A 7,615-nucleotide genomic window follows, 5' to 3' on the forward strand; every position below is an offset into this window, starting at 1 on the left:
AGAGAAGCTCCTTCCGTCTTAAGAGTCATAGAATCATAGAAAAGTACAGCACAGAACTAGGGCATTTGGCTATCTAGTCCATGCCATCGATGTACACATAAACATTCAAACCGAGCTTGCACACACCACTTCCACTGGTAGCTTGTTCCACACTCACGTGACCCTCTAATAAAGAAGTTTCCCCTTAACCCTGTCACCTTTCACCCTTAATCCATAACCTCTAGCTGTAGTCCCACTCAACCTCAGTGGAAAAAGCCTGCTTGCATTAACCCTATCTATACCCCTCATAATTTTGTATACCTCTACCAAACTTCAAAATGAGATTCTAACCTATTCAATCTTTCCTTATAACTCAGGTCCTCCAATCTCGGCAATTTCCTTGTAAGTTTTCTCTACCAACCTTATTTACATCTTTTTTCAAGGCAGGTGACCAAATCTGCACACAAGTTGGGCTTCCCCAACATCTTATTCAACTTCAATATAACATCCTATTTCCTATACTCAATACTTGGATTTATAAAAGCCAATATGCCAAAAACTTTCCTTATGACCCTATCTACCTGTAACGCATTTTCAATGAATTATGGACCTGTTTTCCCAGAACCTTTATTCTATCACATTCCTCAGTGCTCTACTGTTCACTGTGTAAGAGCTACCCTGGTTGGTCCTACTGAAATGCAGCACCTCGCATTTGTCTGCATTATATTTCATCTGCCAGTTTTCTGCAAGCTCTGATAGTCTTCCTCATTGTCAACGACACCCCCAATCTCGATGTCATCCTCAAATTTGTTGTTCCAGTTAACCACATTATCATCCAGATTATTGGCATAAATGACAAGCAGTAACAGACCCAGCACAGATTCCTGCGGCACACCACTAGTCACAGGTCTCCAGTCAGAGAGGCAACCATCTGCTACCATTCCCTGGCTTCTCCCACAAAACCAATGTCTAATCCAATTTACTACCTCATCTTGAATCCCAAGCAACTAAACTCTCGTTGACACATCTCCCATCAGGGACCTTGTCAAATGCCTTGACAAAGTCCATCCACTGTTTTGCCCTCAACTTTCCTGGTAAATTACTCAAAAATGTCTGTAAGAGTAGTTAGACATGACCTAACATGTGCAAAGCCGTGTTGACTATCCCTAATCAGTCCATATCTAACCAATTACTCATATATCACATCCCTAAGAATACCTTCCAATAATTTCCCCCTGCTGATGTCAGGCTGGCCAGTCCTGGCTTATTTTTAGACCTTTTCTTAAACAATGGAACAACATTAGCTATTAGTTTGCCCCAAGACAGTGAACACCACCTCCTCCGTAATCTGTCATGATCTCACTGCTACTTTGCCTCACTTCTATAGCTTCTGTGTCCATCTCCTGAGTAAACACAGGTGTAAAAAATCCATTTAGTGTTTCCCCCCTTTCCACCATTTCTTCTGGCTCCATGCATAAATTACCATTCTGATCTTCCAAAGATCCAATTTCGACCCTCGCAATCCTTTTGCTATTTAAATCTCAGTATAAGATTCTCCCTCACTTGTCTGATTGGGCAACCTCATGCTTTCTTTTAGCCCTCCTGATTTCTTTCTTAGCTGTCGTGTTGCACTTCTTATACTCCATAAGCTCCTCATTATAACCATATGTTTCTTGCAACAGTCAGTGATCTTTCTGCAGATTTGTCCCTCTAAATCCAGCTGACTGTTGGGTGGTCAGTAATATAGTTCCATTAATGTGGTCATATTTTTCTTATTTCTCAGATTCACCCACAAAGGCTCACTAAATGAGTTCTCCAATCTGCCCTGACTGAGCACTTCCATGACATTTTCCCTGACTAGTAACACCACCCCTTCTCCTTTAATCCCTCCCACTCTGTCAAGTCTAAAACAATGGAACCTCAGAATGTTGAGCGCCCAGTCCTGCCCCTCCTGCAACCAAGCCTCACTAATAGCTACGATGTAATTCCATGTGTTGATCCATGCCCTGAGCTCATCTGCCTTTCCTATAATACTTCTTGCATTGAAATATATGCAGCACGGGACACGAATCACACTATGCTCAAGCTCGTGATTCCTGACTTTGTCTGAGGTCTTACCAAAATCTGCCTCCACAACCTCTCCACTAACTGTTCTGGCACTTTGGTTCCCATCCTCCTGCAACTCTAGCTTAAACTACACCCTGCCCCCTGTACAGCACTAACCTTCCCACTAGGGTATTACTCCCCCTCCAGTTCAGGTACAAACTGTCTCATCTGTACAGATCCCACCTTCCCTGGAAGAGAGCCCAATGATCCAAAAATCTTATGCACTCCCTCCTACACTAGCTCCTTATCCACATGTTAAACTGTATAATCTTCCTATTTTCGGCCTCACTAACTCGTGGCACGGGTAGCAACCCTGAAGGTCCTATCCTTTAACTGCCTGAACTCACTTTACTTGTCACTCTTCCTACCTATGTCATTGGTACCTATGTAGGCCACAACATCTGGCTTAACAATCCCCTCCCACTTCAGATTGCTAAGAACTCGGTGTGAGAAGTAGACCATCTCCACACTCCAATCGTTAACACAAATAATCAACTGGAAGAGCAGGAGACACATGCAATTCCCCATATCATGGTCTACAGTGATCAAAACATGTCAATAATGAATCCCTGACCATTATTATTAAATTACTTCAATATAACATTACTGTATCTGGGTGAATGTCCCTTTGCCAAAAATACTGCAACCTCTGCCCAGAAAACACTTCCCTCAGAGCAGATCCACTTTGCAGTAAACATTGGGTGAACCCTTTGACCTGCTGCTCTATGTTACTGATCACCAGTCAGCATTGCTGCCAATCAAGAACAATGCACAACACAATATATTAACCAGATGGTTGTGCAGGGGCTGGGAAGATGCATTGAAGACCAAACATTGCAAAAAATTAATTTCGTACTCAGTTGACAGTGAAAAAGTAGCTCATGGAACTTTAAATGAAGACAGTTTTAAGCCATTATCCCAAATGGCATTCCAATGAACACAACAGAGGTCTCAGTGTGAGAAACAGCATATTTCATTCCGTTCTCAACAATTATGTGTGATCAATATAACGTGTGTGGATGGGTGACTGTGTATATGTGAAAGCAGTACTTTCAGTAGTTTGCAACTCACCTTGACGTATCTTGTTAGATGATAAAATTCTGTCATTGTAGAAGCTGGGTCTGTTTTGGTATCACCACCATCACCATCATCACAACCCTGGTCTTAACTATACAAAGAGATACTTCAGGCATGAGACCATCTGACCAGACCCTGCCCTAAGATCATACAGGGAAGGTAATGTCAGATGCAGCTAATCTCTTGTCTTGTATTGGCCAAGATGATAGCTAAATCCCACTGTTCAGGTGAAATAGATGTATCTTATCTCTTGTTGTTCCTCTCCATGTCTTGCGGTACATGGGGTGGCAACCTTGCTGTTTCTTTTGCATTTGTTTGGTCTTTATGAGGCCGAGTTTCTAGCTCAATCTCAACCCAGCACTGAAGGAAAGCATGCAAGGAGCTGGCTGGATTCGAACCTCAGACCACTCGCCTTGAAGTCCAGTGCTGAAGCACCTTCACCACCAGCCAGTTATCCTGTCTCTATCTACGTATAAAAATGTCATGCTTTCTCCCATTAAAGAGACAATATGTGTGGCCCCACAGAAGTAAGGTGAATAGAATTCTCCCCTACTCTTTGAGGAGGAAGATGGATTGAATAACTTCACCTATCTTTTACCTGAGAATATACATTTGCAAGTGTTTCTCCTGCTCCACAAGGGTTAACACCATCCAAAATGCAAAAAATATTTAACTATTTCAATATCTTTATATCTAATTGCACACAAAATTAAATTAATACTTCGGTTGTTCATTCCTACAATCATACTGTACAAAAACATAACAGAACATTTCTGAACTCTAGAGTCTCAAACTACGGTATGCGTTTCAATTTTCACTTCTAATGGAAGTGTGAAATTCCATGAACCCTGGGACCATCCATTTAACTTTTCTCTAAAAGCTTTCCAGTAAAAGATAAGCATTGGAGAGGAGAAGAACATTAGCAACATTAAGTCAAGAATATAAAGCCTGACTTCAATACATTAATGCCGACATCAATGCATTCAATGACCCCGATATATTACACTACACTAAACAAACAGCTCTGGTGCTTTGGTCATGATACAAGACCAGATTAATTTATAAAAAGCTTCACATAGGCTGAATATCTTTAATTTGGCTGCTGCCATATTTTGGAGCTAATTACTGACTGGAACACAATCCAGTATATGAAGGAGTATGGAATGTGGTGAATGTAATTGATATACAGGGCTGTGGAGAAATATACACATTACATCAAATATGTTTTTTTGTTATAAAATCCAAAGAGTATATTTATAACCAGTATGATACTATTCGTAACCATGTTGAAAGAAATTGCTGTGCATCCCATTTTTGACCTGATGAGTATTATTGAAACACTATTTCATTCACATCAAATAACTAGAATCAGAATAAAACATTGGATTGAAAAATCAGGATTTGGGTTTGCTGAAAATCCTACAGATATTAGCTGCAGAGCACCATTTCCCAGACAAGAGTCAGCTGAGCAAAAGGGATACAATCAGAGGACATGTTGTAAAAGAGAGACTGTAGTACACTGTAAAGTCAAAGGATTGGTTGTAGGGGAAGGGTGCCTGTGGCGCACTGCCACGTCAAAGGATTGGTTGTAGGGGAAGGGTGCCTGTGGCGCACTGCCACGTCAAAGGATTGGTTGTAGGGGAAGGGTGCCTGTGGCGCACTGCCACGTCAAAGGATTGGTTGTAGGGGAAGGGTGCCTGTGGCGCACTGCCACGTCAAAGGATTGGTTGTAGGGGAAGGGTGCCTGTAGCACACAGCCATGTAGGAAGACAGGTTGGGAGCGAGGACAGATGTTATTCTGCTGATTCTTGGGAAGTGCAGAGTGTTGAGTGGAGATAAGTGCTTGAAGGTTGTGGAGAATAGAATCATTCATGATGAAGCTAGATACAAATAGGCTTATTAACCTGAAAAGAGGAAAAACATTGGCCCTTAGATTGAGGAAGTGCACTTAACCCAGGTGACAGGTAACTTGTAGCTCTTTTCTACTCGCCAACTTCCTCAAAATCCAGGTGAAGATAAAGAAAATCTATAAAAATCTTGGTATGCTAGGTCACATATTCCATCTCATTAGAACTCAAACCTATCTGTTTTTTAAGAGTAAAATTATCCCACCTTAATAAACCATATCAATGGAAATTGTGTCACAGTTAAAGCAGGTCAGTTGATAGTCTGATTGCTTTAGTCACGGAGTGAGAAAGCTCAGTCTCTTCGCCCCAACACGTCCATGCTGACCATGCAGCACTCGTCTATAAAAATTCCATAATCAGAACCTTGCCCATAGCCTTCATGCCTTTCTGATTGGGTGTCATCTAGATAAAGTATAAAATGTTGTGCAAATATTTGTCTCAGCACTCCCTCAGGCAGTGCAGTCCAGATTCCAACCACCAAATGGGAGAAAGAAAATTCCTCCTCAGTTACTATGCTGTGTGATGCAAAAGACAGAGACGATTAGTTCAGTTTAGAAATAGTGTCCAGAAAAGAGGTTTTATAGATTTTACCTTTTTATTAAAACTTTGTGATAGGTGTAACTAACTACTGATATGATAATACTTAACATGTGAAACAACTTTATTAAAGTTGTTTTGCTATAGTGACATATCAAAGACAAGAAGGACCCATCACATGGTAGTAAATTTTTTTATCACGTGGATAAAATAAGAAGTTCTCTATTAATGGAGAGGATATCACCTTTAGAATGGGATTGTGAGAGTTATTCCTTGTTAGTAATTGCTTGTTGAAACAGTTTTCTAGAATTTAATGACTTGATCACAATTATATTGAAATTAAATCAGCAGTTTACAACACTAGTAGAACACCTACCTCTTGTTTCAAATTGATGTACACTGGTTTTAGACTTCAGCGTCTCAGAAAAGAGATTTTACTCTGTTTAAAAGGCACATCTTATCATGATTAAATTATGAGAGATCCAACCCTGGAGTGGGTACAGTGCAAGCAAAAAAGTAACTGACAATCATGGACCTCACAGCTTAAAAGCTACAGCACTAGTCCAGGTGTTTCTGCAATTCAGGATTTTGATGAGTATTTTAGTTGTTTCTATTTTTTAAACTTGTACGAGTAATTGCATTTGTTTTTCTTGGACCTTTTGTTGTCTAAACCATGTTGGATATTTCAGGTTTCTGAAATTAGTATCTCAAAGGAGATATCACATTGGGAGAAATTATCAGTACTGCTGTAGGTAGTAGCAACTTTATGAGAAGATATGAATACATTTTCAAAATGACTGTCGATTAATTGCAAAATTAATTTCAGTGTAGCTAACAGTGGAGTACTATATTTTAATGAGAAAAATATGTAGCTCACACACAATTCAGTATATAGGGAAGTTAATGATAGAGCAGAGGAGTGAAGCAATTTGGAAGCACAAATATATAAAGATATGATGAAGCTCAATAAGGACGTTAGAAGCAAATGAGGCACTTACCTTGATTTCTAAAGTGATAAAATTAATAACTAATTTACATTAAATACATCAAATCGTTGTTACTGCAGATATATGAACTACTGTGATCTTCACTGTTGTCATTTTACAGTAGGTGGATAACAGAGCTGCCGCAGATATAAAAGAGATGTGCCGTATCACCTACCAGGTGACCACCTTTCACAAAACAAATACTAGCGGGATCAATATTCCTTTAAAAGGGAAAACTGGTCTAATTAGATTTAAATCATGAAATGTATTGAGATAATAGGCACAAAGAGAGTGCTTCCATTTGTTAGGTAAAACAAAACTGAAGGCAATACAAGAGATCAAAAGGGATTTCAGAGGAAATTGTATGTGTTAGTTGATGATGGGAAGGAATTCGTATCTCATAAGTAATGGCTGAGGTGTATAGTGTACTTGCATTTAAAGGAAGCCTAAGCCTAGATTATCTCATGAGGAACTTGTACATGAGGGTAAGACAGTGGAACGCATACCAGTCCTCATAGAGGAATCAGAAGTGGAGAGAGTGAGCAGTTTCAAGTTCCTGGGTGTCAAGATCTCTGAGGATCTAACCTGGTGTCAACACATTGATGTAGTCATAAAGAAGGCAAGACAGTGGCTATACTTTATTAGGAGTTTGAAGCAATTTGGCATGTCAAAAACTTCTATAGTTGTACCGTGGAGAGCATTCTGACAGGCTGCATCACCATCTGGTATGGAGGGGCTACTGCACAGGACCGAAAGAAGCTGCAGAAGGTTGTAAATCTAGTCAGCTCCATCTTGGGCACTAACCTACAAAGTACCCAGGGCATCTTTAGAGAGCGGTATCTCAAAAAGGCAGCGTCCATTATTAAAGATATCCAGCACCCAAGGCATGCCCTTTTCTCACTGTTACCATCAGGTAGGAGGTACAGAAGCCAGAAGGCACACACTCAGCGATTCAGGATTCTTCCCCGCTGCCATCCGATTCCTGAATGGATAGCTTTGGACACTACCTCACTTTTTTAAATA

The sequence above is a fragment of the Hypanus sabinus genome, chromosome 15 (assembly GCF_030144855.1).
Source record: "Hypanus sabinus isolate sHypSab1 chromosome 15, sHypSab1.hap1, whole genome shotgun sequence".
NCBI classification, from domain to species: domain Eukaryota; kingdom Metazoa; phylum Chordata; class Chondrichthyes; order Myliobatiformes; family Dasyatidae; genus Hypanus; species Hypanus sabinus.